General features: G+C 42.2%; 1 long non-coding RNA gene across 1 annotated transcript; it reads left to right on the top strand.

The window, feature by feature from the left end:
- Positions 1-271: 271 nt before the first annotated feature.
- LOC130863263 (uncharacterized) lies at positions 272-11,955 on the top strand. The gene is made up of 3 exons (XR_009055697.1): positions 272-313; positions 10,268-10,302; positions 11,838-11,955. It is a non-coding gene; the product is annotated as an uncharacterized LOC130863263 (long non-coding RNA).
- Positions 11,956-13,420: the final 1,465 nt, after the last annotated feature.

Here is a 13,420-nt window from a genome sequence, read left to right as displayed (position 1 = left end):
CAAGGAGGAGGCTAGACAGAGCCCATCCTAGGAAGTGTTTCATATCTTCTTTCTTCTTACCTTACAAGGTAAGTGAGGATAAAATTACACAGCCTTTTGACAGTCAACCAATGTGAGCTAACTGCAGGTCTCTGATGTGGGAGTCCCCTCTCTGTGTTGCTTGTATTGGTTAATGAATAAAGAAACTGCCTTGACCTGATAGGGCAGAACTTAGGTGGGTGGAGAAGACAGAACTAAATTCTGGGAGGAAGAAAGCAGAGTCAGGAGACACCATGGATCCGCCGCCAGAGATAGATGTGCTGAATTTTACCTGGTAAGTCACTGCCACATGGCGATGTACAGATTAATAGAAATGGGTTAAATTAAGATGTAAAAATTAGCCAATAAGAAACTAGAGCTAATGGGCCAAGCAGTAATTCAATTAATACAGTTTCTGTGCAGTTATTTTGGGGGCTAAGCTAGCTGGGCAGACGGGACGAACAAGCCTGACTCTCCCTCTTCCTCATTCGCTAATTTGAATGATGGAATGACTTAGGAGATCTTCCTTTATTACCATCCATAGATTTAGCTGAAAATGTTCATCTTATAGTAGTGAAGTGGTTGTTGTAATTTTATGAGGCAGGATCTTGCTTGCTATACAGTTCATGCAGGTCTGGAACTCATTATGTAGCTCATTCTGACCTCAAAATATGATCCTCCTGCCTCAGTTTCAGAACTGCTGGGATAATACATATGCACCACTATGCCAGCTCCAGACTGGCTTCTCACACAGTACCTGTGCCTTGAACAACCCCCTTTCACCTCTTGTTCCAGTGTTCAGCTAAAGGGATCATCTCATGTGCAAGACATCTCTGAGATGCACCTCCCCAATGTTTCTCTTCCTTTTTTCTGGTTTCCCCAACTCTTGTTTCATGTGGTAGGATAAGGCTGGTTTCCATCCAGAGAGTTCAGGATGAAACCTAGACTGTGGGAGATCTGCCTCTTCGCTACCGGACTGCTTCCGAAAAACAGGCTGTGATCTGTGTCAGGCTAATGCACCATGGTGAGGATGCTGGTTAACACTGTTCTTATTGTAGCTGCTATGCTTGTAAAGGTGGGAAGTCATGTAGGAAGACACTCAGAATAGCCTGCTTCAGAAGAAACCACCAAAGAAAGCAGGGGGATGGAGGTCGGGGGAGGTGCAAAGGGGGCAGGGAGATGAGGGGAGCAGGGGAAAGAGGGGACAGCTAACTAGAGCTGCACATGAAGGCAATCTCTTGATCTTCCTTTCATTTTCCTTCTTGGCTTCATAAGCCAACCGTTTCCTTTCTTCTCTCAAGTCAGTTTGTTTTTCAGTCACTTATAAATGAAATCTGGAATTGACATAGTCTGTTAAAGTCAATATTACTTTATGTTGGGTCCACACATCTTGTTTGTCATAACGTGACCTGGGGTGTTTTTATGTTGTATGTCAGAGATAAACAAAATTTGACAATTAGCTCATTTGTTGAAAATAAAATTCTTTAGAGGTTGTTTGTTGGTACCTTTGATGCCACCTATACAATTATAATTGATATTATAAAGATGATAGTATGTCTAGTACGTCTGAAATAAAGCATGCAGGAATGGGGAGCACTGACATTTAATTTTTAATATAATAGTAGCAAGGCTATTGAAGAAGTGAGAAAATATACATTTAGAAGTTACCATTGTTACCTTAAATATATCTGAGGACTTCCTTCTTTCCAAAGAATAGTTGCAATTAAAATTCCTATTTTCTTTGCTATTTTTCTCTTTCAGTCTGTAAGTATGCTTCTAGTGTTATTCCTAGGGCAGGCTTTCAGAGCTGGAATAGATTAACACATTTTGCTAATCTTTTGACCACCCAATATTTAATGGTTAAAAGAATAAAACTTAGGTATTTGAATATTCCAAATAGCTTTAAAGATAAAAGTCTGTAGATTTTGAAGTTCATGTTACAATAATTTATAATGTAGATGCATATATGTACAATGTGTAGAATTGAATCCTGACTTGAACTTCAGTGGGGACCGTGATCTGCTTGGAAATGCCTGCTAAACTCACGCCTCCTGGAAGGGCATTGTGTGGCCAGGAGACAGGGATGCCTCAGAAGTCTTTAGATATTCAGGAACTAATTCTCTCCAGAAGGTTTGCTTGGTACTCAGGCCCACCAGCTGTACGCACAGGCGCCTATCACTTACTTTCTTATTTGAACTGAAAATCATTTTATTACTTATATTTTATGTGTTTGGGGTGTGTGGGTGCTATGTGGGTCTTGGGGATTGAACTCAGGTCAACAAGCTCAACAGCAAGAGCCTTATCCTGTGAGGTATATTGCCAGACCTTGATTTTATTTAATAGCGTGTGTGTGTGTGTGTTTGTGTGTGTGTGTGTGTGTGTGTGAGTATGTGCATGTGTGTATTCAGATGTTTGTATGCACATGATGTGCATATGTTGGGGAGAGGGCACATGCCTTCCTCAGTCAGTCTCCACAGGCTCTTGGGCTGGCTCAGGAGTTCATCAGTTTGGCTATACTGTCTGGTGAAAGGCTCAGATCCACCTGTGTCAAGTCCCCTTCCCAGTGCTTAGTTCACAGACTTATGCAAGCTCCGTACCCAGCTTTTGTGCAGGGGCTGAGGATCCAAACTCGGGTCCTCACACTTAAGCAGCAAGCACTCTACCAACCAAGCCATCTCCCCAGCCCTCCTTACATCTGTTTGGAAACCCAGGTTTCTTGCTACTGCATCTCCTGGACATCGATTGCTTTTGTCGTTCTCAGCTCCGATCTTCTAAAGAATTTTTCAGCTCACTGATCATATTCTCAAACACACGAAAATATCCAGCCGATATTTCACTTGGAAAACCGTTACATTTATAAATTGATTGAGGAGGAATGAATATTATTGTAACATGATTTTCCAATCAGAAATGTTGCGGGCCTGTGTACCAATTCAAATCCTTGTTTATATCACTTGGTAGAGTTTGTAGATCCTTCTGTATGGATGTTGTATCTTTAGATCATCCTTCTGCCTATGGTTTTTCTAAATACTGGTTTTCCCCTTGTATATAGAAAGCTGTGGGGGTTTTGAGTTTTATTTTGTTTTCGTCTGGCTTACTAAGCTTAATTCCTCATGATAACAGCTTTTCAGTTTATTTTCGTGGCAATAAGGAACATAAGAGCAAATATCTGATAATGGTTTCTTTTTTTTTAAAAAAAGTGTGTCAAATATTACTTTTAAATATTTCTCCGAATATTGAAAAACAGGAAGGGTAGTCCCTTCCTCCTAACCTCAGATGAACCCCACAGTGTTTTCTAAGCCTGTGTCCAGTGAGGTTTCGTGTGGTTAAATGCATCCTCATGGCTCTCATATCTTAGTAGGTGAAGCTGCTCCAGGTTGCTTTCTTTCACTGTGAGAAACACCATGATGAAAAGCAATTGCAGAGAAAAGGGTTATTTTAGCTTATAGGTTATAGTCCATTGTTGAGGGAAGCCAAGGCAGGAACTCAAGGCAGAAGCTTGATGAGGGATCCGTGGAGGAATACTGCTCACTGGCTTGTTCTTTCTAAGCCCACCTGTCCAGACAGACACTGTCCGCCTTGGGCTACATCCTTCTCTATCAATTAGCAATAGAGCATCCACAATATGCCTACAGGCCTGTCTGGTGGGTGCAGTTCTTCAAGATTAATCCTCATGAATGCTTTATTATTGAAGGCTTTTTTTAGCCTTTTCTGAGACGATGTTTTATTTACTTATTTATTTTTTCTGTTTAAGTTAATGGTACCTAGATTTCTTTCTATAAAGAAATATCAGACTGAAAATACAGCTCAGTTGTTAAGAACACTAGCTAATCCGCCAGAGTACTCAGGTTCGTACTCTGGGTACATGGAGGCTCACAACTCTCTGGTCCTCCATTTCAGGGGATCCCATACCCTCTTCTGGCCTCCAAGGGCACCAGGCACCCACTGCTACCCAGACAGACATGTAGGCAAAACACCCACACATTAACAAAATAAAGTCATAAATGAAAAAAAAAACAAAAAACAAATGCCTACATTTAGGGAATTGATTTTTCACGGTGAATTTTCTTTAATAAACCATCAAATTAGACATGTTGGGTATTTTAATTATATATATTCTCTGATTTATCTTGGGTAGGTCTTGCTCTTACCATTATGTCGGCCTCATAAGCTGCAACCTTTCGGGTTTTGCCTCCAGAGTACTTTAAATGGCCTAGAGAAGCTCTGGGGTTTTGGGCCATTGGAATTCATGTGTAGTATGGTATGTTTTCAACCCTTCTGTACTGTTGCTTTCTTAGTTTTGTTTCTGATATCTTCACAGTCTCCTAGTCTATTCCATTCTCCATTTCTTTGCATATTTTGTGTGTTCAGAAAATTGGCAATATCTAACATATCTTTAAAAGTTATGTGGTTAATAATGCCTAACAATATTCTGCTATATCATTTGTAGACTGGTGCCTACTCCACACACAGTTACACATCAGGTGGAGCTCCAGGAACCCTGGAGAAGAAAGGGAGAAAGGATGGTAGGAGCCAGAGGGATCAAAGACATCACAAGAAAATGCACAGAATCAACCAGTCTGGGCTCATAGGAGCTAAAAGAGACTGAAATAACAAGCAGGAAGCTTGCATGGGACTGACCTAGGCACTCTGCATATACGTTACAGTTGTGTAGTTTGGTTTTCTTGTTGGACTCTTAATAGTGGGAACAGGGGCTGTCCCTAACACTTTGGCTGGCCTTTGGGACCCTACTCCTCATACTGGGTCACCTTGCCCGGCCTTAATACATGGGGAAGGGTTTAGTCTTACTGCAACTTGGTATGCCATGTTTTACTGATAGTCATGTGAGACCTGCCCTTTTCTGAACAGAAAAGAAGAAGGAGCGGATTGAGGGATGGGAACAGAGAGAGTGGGTATAAAGGAGGGAAGGAGGTGAAACTTTGCCTGGGATGTAAAATAAATAAATAATTTTCAAAGTTATATGGTATTATTTGGTGGTATATTTTCTTTAAAATTAAAATAAGACTCATTAGCATATATGACCCTTTCATTTCTAATAATTATAATAATAATAATATGGATTCTCTTTATCTTCATACTAAAAGAATCTTGCTCAGTTTGAGTGTTGAAATAAAGGCAGCACTTTTAGTTTATTATTTAATATATCCTGCTTCTTAATTTAATATTTTGTTTTAAGAATGTATTAATTCTATATCTATGATTTACAAAGGTTCATTTAGTTTTTCAAATTACTGTCAAAGTATTAATTCATTGATACTGTTTAACTTTTGCTTGTGTGCTGCATGCGTGTGTGCTGCATGCGTATGTGTATGGATATGTGCTCTGTGTGTGGGGGGGGCACTCACACACACAATATGTCTGGCACCTTCCTCTACTACTCTCCATCCTGTTGCCTGGAGACAGGTTCTCTCATTGGATATGGAGCTTGCTCTTCCGTGAGCTCTCAGGACCACGGGAACAGTCTTCTCGTACTTCTTCCTCTTTTTTCACACGTGTTCCTTGGGAGATTTTGATTCAACGTGCCATTTGAGAAAACCATGTATGCCCTGAGCTGGGGAGTCCTCCTTGGCTTTGATAATATACCTAGTAATGCTGTCCTGTACTAATTTGAAGGATTAAATGAGGGGAGGTTGAGTAATAAAGTGTGACATTAATATTCATGCTCTACAAATGCACTTGTAAAAACTTTGTTTATATTTATACCCAGATGATTTATGAAACTCCAAAACCAAAGAGGTATGGATGCTTCTGCACACCTATAGTTAGGAATGACTAGTGGTTAGCTATGTCCAAGGTTACTCTTAATTGCATCTTTAGGCAATATAGCTTTGAGACATTGGACGACAAGCAAACTTTCAGGGTCAATTCTTGCAAGCCAGAGCTTTGTTTTTTTCTTTTTTCTTTTCCAGCACACAAAAGAGCACTAACATGGTAGCAGGCCTAACTGAGTTTTAATGGTAATCAAGGTTTATCTGTATAAAGCATCTTCTATGAGACCAGCTCCCGAGTTAATGAGACAGAGATTATAGTGCGTACCTATCCTGTGCAAGAGTTAATCTGGCCTAGCTTCTAATCAGTGTAGGTGTTGTCCATATTGCACCATGCAATACAAATGAATTTTCTGCTTTCCACCACCCCGTCCATTTGCCTCTCACTGAGGCATTTATATTGGGCTGTTTCCCATCATCTTTTCTGCTAACCTTTGCAGCCAGCTTTGATTTTTCTTGACATAATCTGAGCCCCAAACAGGTATCTATGTACCTTCTCTATTGTCCTTTTCCATGACTTCCTGTCACACCACCACCAGCTTTTGAAAGAGCTTTCCTTTCCTTTACAAGTGGTTCAGCACTCAAAAACAGGAGAAACTCCACGTTAACTTATTATAACAAGACAGTTGCTTAAAACATAAAACAGTTCAGAAATAAAAGTGGATGTGGATATCTTAAAGCATGTGATAGTTTTATATCTGACTTTTTCTTCTTTTCGTGTGTATGTAGTATATGTGTGTCTGTGCATGTTTGCATGTGTGTGCTTATGTGTGTTGGAGAGACATAGGCCTGAGGTTCATATTGGGAATCTTCCTTGATTACCAGTAAACCTTAGAGATCACAGTGTGGTCTACATTTTTCACAATGCTGGGGTTGTAGGTGAGCGGGCAGTCTTGCCTGACTTTTAAAACACTCTCTCTCTCTCTCTCTCTCTCTCTCTCTCTCTCTCTCTCTCTCTCTCTCTCTCTCTCTCTCTCCTGTGTGATGGGACAGTTGATGGAAGTATATTCTCTCTTACGATGTGGGTCCTGGGATCAATCTCAGGTTACCAGGATTGGTAGCAAACCCACTTTACCACTGGGCAATCTTGCTGGCTTTGCCTCGCATTTTCTACGTGGATATTGAGAAAGGTCATGTTTGTGCAGCAAGTATTCTTACCACTGAGTCAAAGCCTTAGTCCTAACTTTATGTATTTTACGTAAAACTGTAAGTATTAACATGAAATATATGGCATGCATATTACTTACCTTTTTCATTATCCTAAGAGGCTTCTTCACCATTCCATGCAATCCTTGTCTTGAACCTCTGTGCTGGAGTCTACTGAATGCAATTTTTCTTTTGCATTTTTTCCCTATGGCCTGAAACATGGCTTGTGCTTTTCTTTTCTCTTTTTTAATTTTTTTTATTTTTTCCATTCAAAATTTACACTTCCTCCCCTCCTCCCATTCCCCTCCTGCTCCCCCACTCCCCCTTCTTCCTCCTCTTCCCTCCTTAAAAGAGGGTATGGAACCCTGTCCTGTGGGAAGTCCAAGAAGGCCCTCCCCCCAACATCCAGGCCTAGGAAGCTTTGCAACCAAATAGACTAGGGTCCCAAGAAGCCAGTAAATGCAGTGGAAACAAGTTTCAGTGCCTTTATAAATGGCTTCTCAGTTAGCTCCCATTGTCAGCCACATTCAGAGAGTCCGGTTTGATCTCATGCTCATTCAGTCCCAGTCCAGTTGGATTTGGTGAGCTCCCATTAGAAGAGGCACACTGTCTCAGTGGGTGAACCAACCCTTCGTGGTCCAGACTTCCTTGCTCATCTTCTCCCTCCTTCTGCTCTTCAACTGGACCTTGGGAGCTCAATCCGTTGCTCTGATGGAGGGTCTCTGTCTCTATTTCCATCCGTAGTGGAACAAAGATTCTATGGTGATATTTGAGATTAAACATCAGTGTGATAGTGGGGCCCCTCAATAGAAGAATCAATAAAGAAAGTGTGGAATATATATACATCAGAGTACTACTCAGCAGTAAAAAACAATGACATCTTGAATTTTGCATGCAAATGGATGGAAATAGAAAACATTATCCTGAATGAGATAAGCCAGACCCCAAAAGATGAATATGGTATGTACTCACTCATTAATGGACTCTAGCTATAAACAAAGGACATTAAGCCTATAGCTTGCAAGCCTAGAGAAGCCAAATAACAAGGTGAACCCAAAGAAAAACATATATAGATCCTCCTGGAAATTGGAAGCAAACAAGATTGCTGGGCGAAAGTTGGGAGCATGGGGGTGGGGGTGGAGGGTGGGGCTGGGGGAAGGGGAGGGGGGAGAGAAAAGGGAGAAAGGAAAGACTGGAGAGATCTTAGGGGAGCGGGAGGGTGGAGATGGAGGAAGGGCAGATATAGGAGCAGGGAAAAAGATATCTCCATCAAGGGAGCCATTTTAGGGCCGACAAGAGACTTGGTTCTTGAGGGGATCCCAGGTGTCCACGGGAATGTCCCCAGCTAGGTCCTTGGGCAGCAGAGCAGAGGGTGCCTGAACTGTCCTTGCCCCACCATCACACTGGTGCTTTTCTTTTCTTAGGAAAGATAAAGCACACTTATAGTTTATACCAGTAGATGTCATCCATTCACCGGAAACTTAGTCTAAGAAGGCCAAGCAAGTCAAGCTATTGTCCAATCTTAGCCTGCACGAATGCCTTAGGTGAAGGGCATTTAGGTTTGAGCAGGATTTAGCATCCTCTCTCTCTCTCTCTCTCTCTCTCTCTCTCTCTCTCTCTCTCTCTCTCTCTCTCGTGTGTGTAGGTCGGAGGACGACTTTGGGTTTTGGTCCACACATTACACAGCATCTCTTTGTTGTTCGCTACTATGTACCCCAGGTTAGCTGGACACAAGCTTCAGGAAATTCTCTGGTCTCCCATTTTACTGTAGAAGCACTGGGAATATAGACATGCACAAACACACCTGACATTACCTGGATTTTGGATATCTGAACTCAGTTTTCATGCTTGCATCTCCCCAGCCAGAGAATAGTTTTTAATTTTTTTTTTAATGGAATGAAGCTCAGAGATTTGGAGGTGGCACTTTTATAGACTCAAAATCCATCAGTTACTATGGGGAGGTTATTAAAGCCTTACTTTAAATAGTTACTCTAAGAAGGTTGTCATGGTTTCCGTCAAGGGGTCACTAGTCTCAATCCTGTCGATGAAAATTTGAAGCATAATAAGACACTTTAAAGCCTAAAATAACCACCAACACTAATAAAAAATTTAAACCATGACAACTGGTATCACTTAATGATTTTTGAGAATTTTCATATGCATCATCTTTTTTTTTCCTTATAAGAATCCTCTGAGGTCACAGGTAAATTAACTTCTGTGCAGAGAAGTCAGACTTCTTCAAGGTCATGTAGCTGGTAAATGACAGAGTGAGATCTAGAATAAATCTCTTGAGTTTATTCAAATCTACATGCATTTGATGTGAAAGTGTTCCACTTTAAAGCACAAGTTTGAAAAGGATAGTTCACGCAGGGCAAGGTGAGGCACTCCTGCAATCTCAACAGTCAGAAGCAGAAACAACAAGACCAAGAGTCTGAGCACAACATAGGCTGTAGAGTGAAACTCTGAAAGACAAGCAACCCCATAACAAAAGCCACCTCCACTACCAAAAAAGATGTGAAAGAAAAAGCATTCCACAAGTTAAATCAGATCTTTAAATACATTTTATTTGGTACTTGTTATATAGACTCACACTGTTTTTATTTTAATATAGATTGAAGAATATAAAAATTGATATTTTAGAGGCTAAAGAGATGACTGGTTGCTCTTCCAAAGGTCAAGGGTTTAATTCCCAGCACCTGTATGGCAGCTTACAACTGTCTGTAACTCCATCTCCAGTGGATCCAAAATCCTCATATAGACATATATGTAGGCAAAATACCAGTGCATAATAAAATAAAAATAAACCAACATTGAAAAATACTGATATCTTACAGAGGTTGAACATTGGTTTCTGTGGAAAACCCAGAAGACATAGTAATTCTCTTCCCTGTGGCATATGCAACTGGCGCTCCCCTGCCACCATTCCCCTGGGCCCTCCCACTCCCTGTCACTTTTTTCTGGACCTGGGGCATTGTTTTATATGGCCACATATATGTGTATGAATTTGTGGGTCTCTTCAGTTGCAGTCTTTGTACTTATTCAAACTTTATTGTTATGATGTTCTTACAGAACGCTTAGAACAGCTCTCAGAACTAGCCCAACCGTCCCAAAGAAAAACAGTGTCAATCATTAGGGCCAGAGTCTGAAGCAATCCTCATGCTTGTCTTTAAAAGTTTCCCACTACCTCCCTGTCTTAGAATATGCTCATAGTTTACTATGACATGTGTGTTCCCCTTGTAGTTTTCTCTTAGTCCCATATAGATGCCATTATTCTATGAAAATCTCTTTCTGAATTTTTGTGTGTTTGTTTTTAGGTTGACAAAATCAAACAGTCCATCATACTCAGATGGTGAGTCCTAAGATTGGGGTGGGACACTGAATCAAATGGAAGCAGAAAAGTCATCAAGAAGCCAATGATTGAAATCCCTGGGCAAGTCTTACCCTCTGAACTGATGAGTGTGAAAGCAAAGGCCGGAAGATAAGCAGATTTCTGTGGAAGAAAGGACAGAGAGAGACGGGTGGGAGAGAGAGGGGGGATGGAGAGAGGGAGACAGAGAGAGAGGGGACACAAAGAGGGAGAGAGAGAGACAGAGAGAGAGGGAGGGAGGGAGAGAGAGGGGGACAGAGAGGGGGGACAGAGAGAGAGAGGAAGGGACAGAGGGAGGGGGATAGAGAGAGGGGGACGGGGGGGAGGAACAGAGAGAGAGGGAGAAGGACAGAGAGAGAGAGAGAGGGAAAGGGAGGGAGGGAGACAGACGGGGGGAGGGAGAGGGACAGAGAGAGAAAGAGAGGGAGAGAAAGGGACAGGGAGAGAGAGAGGGCTGGAGGGAGGGAGAGAGAGAGGGACAGGGACAGAGAGACAGAGAGAGGGAGGGAGAAACACACAGAGAGAGGGACAGAGAGGGGGAAGAGGGAGAGGGACAGAGAGAGAGGGTGAGAGAGAAGGGGACAGAGAGGGGGAGGGACAGAGAGAGGGAGGGAGGGAGAGGGAGGAATGGAGAGAGAGGGGGGAGGGAAGGAGGGACAGAGAGAAACGGAGAGGGAGGAAGAGAGGGAGACAGAGAGGGGGAGGGACAGAGAGAGGGAGGGAGGGAGGTAGAGGGACAGAGAGAGAGGGAAGGACAGAGAGGGAGGGAGGGAGGGAGGAAGAGAGAGGGAGGGAAGGAGAGAGAGAGGGGGAGAGAGCAAGGGAGGGAGGGAGGGAGAGGGAGGGAGGACAGAGAGAGGGGGGAAGGTTCAAGAAAAGGGCTCCTGGAAGCAGGGGAAAGTGTCTGCTGGGGGATTTGGAGAAGCTCACACCATTCAGTGTGGTCTAAACATTTGGTGCAGGAAGAGGAAAGAACAGATGTGTCCAGAGATGAGGAACAAGAGAGAGAGTTGCACTTGTGCAGGATCATGTGGGGCATTTGACCCTAACCTAATTGCCACAGGAAACCATGGACAGTGTGCAGGAGAGGAAGGACACATAAATTACAGTTACACTTACAATGCTGGTTGAAGACTTTGAAATGGGATGAGGAGGGGCTAGAAGATGATGAGAGAAGTACAGGATGCTGACAACACAATGACCCTGGCAAGAGAGGAAGAGACACACTTGGGACATAGCTGAGAGGGACAGGAATCGAGGCTCCCTGTGAAGCCATGGGAGAAAGATGAGGGCTGGTTGGGTGGCTGGAGGGTGGGGCTACTCCACAGAGAGTATGGAGGAGACACTATTCTGATCAGTAAGGACACAGCTCTTTTCATGCCTGCCCATTTCAAAACGGTAAACGCAGCTGAAGGGACTCACAGGTACTTTTGGGATGCTTAGTTTAACTCCTAGTCACTGTTCTCAGGGTCATGATGTGGGAACTCCTCTATTCACCCAAATTTGTTTTCTGAAAGCTTTAGGCAAAGCAAGAGAAAGAGAACTGAAGAAAAGCAAGTGTGTGGCTCTGGGAACGCTGCAGTTCAGAAGACTTTAATGTAACGAACTTTCCACTCCCCACCCTCTGCTTAGGCATCTGCACACACAAAGCAAAACCTTCTTAAGTCATGGAATAAAAAAAAAAATGAAAAAAAAAAAAACCCAAGCAAATAAAAAGTACTTCCTGGGTACAAATGGAAATTTTTTCTTTTCTTTCTTTCTTTCCTTTCCTTTCCTTTTTTTTTTTGCTCAGTTTGTTTTTCAGGCACAAAAAGAGTGATACTGAATATTTAAAACCACAAACACTTGTATTCTTTACAGAGATTTTGGGAAGGGTCATGTAGCTGAGATGTTGGTGATAACATCACTTACATAGATACTAGCTTTGCTCCCCTTCTTGGTACCAAATGTCCTACATATCCGAGAAGCGAAGCTATGCTGCAGAAGCAAACAGATTCATTTCAAATACAAACATATTACATATTCCACTAAAGTGGAATTCGACCATAACTGGTCCAAACGTTCTCCCCTTGAGGAAGAAATGCTACACTTAAATTTTATTAGAAAAGTCTTTTTTTATATTCAGGAATTCGGAACTTCCTTTAGGACCTAAGTACCCTTTCTCCATGAACGTAAGAAATGAATGAAGAATCCAAGTTCATTGCTTGTGAATGGAAAAGGCAGAGGGCTCAAGCATAAGTTATTTAGGGCAAAGAGAGAGATTTATTTGTAAAGTTATCAAATCACCTAAGACAGTGGAGGCCGCTGCCAATGGGACCATCATCCAGCACAAAGCCCATAGCACGAGGGTTATATAGGGACTTTTGTGGGGAGGCACCAGGGTAATTATAAACTTCAGATGCTGTGCTCTTGTGATGTGGGGCTGCTGTTCTCTGTAGTCAGTGGAAAGTCTGGATTCTGTAAATCTGAAGTACTGATTAGAAAGGTTATGACTCATGCCTTTTAGTTCCACTTCCCAGAAATAGTCAATTCTTCAGTGAGTTACTAACCATACAAACGTTATCTTCCCCATCCCCAAAACACGGAGGACATATTGGTTGGCCTCAGTCAGATGTGTGATTTTCTGCAGAGTTAGTGGCAAATGAATAATATCATCCAGCCATGTCACTTCCACATGGAGTGATTTTAAAATCTCAACCTAGAGTAAGAGACGCTAAAGGGCTAATTAGGACTTTCCTCTATCAAAACATGATTAGTAATTTCTGACCAGATGAGCATGGGCCAGCTCATCAGTGTGAATGATGATAATGTAAAGTGTGGAACCCGGAGTTCCACTGTGTTGGGCTTGACCTGCTTCATCTATTTGTCAATAATGTGTCCCTGGGTTAATTGCCACAAGGACCTGGTTCAGCTATGCTCATAGCAGCTTTGTTTGTCATAGCCAGAACCTGGAAACAACCTAAATGCCCCTCAACCAAAGGATGGATAAGTAAAATAGGGTACATTTACAATGGAGTACTACACAGAAGAAAAAATAATGACATCTTGAAATATGCAGGCAAATGGATGGATCTAGAAAACATATTGAGTGAGGTAACCC

The sequence above is a fragment of the Chionomys nivalis genome, chromosome 2 (assembly GCF_950005125.1).
Source record: "Chionomys nivalis chromosome 2, mChiNiv1.1, whole genome shotgun sequence".
NCBI lineage: Eukaryota > Metazoa > Chordata > Mammalia > Rodentia > Cricetidae > Chionomys > Chionomys nivalis.
The sequence above is the reverse complement of the archived record's forward strand: the minus strand, read 5'-3'. Positions and strand labels throughout refer to the sequence as shown.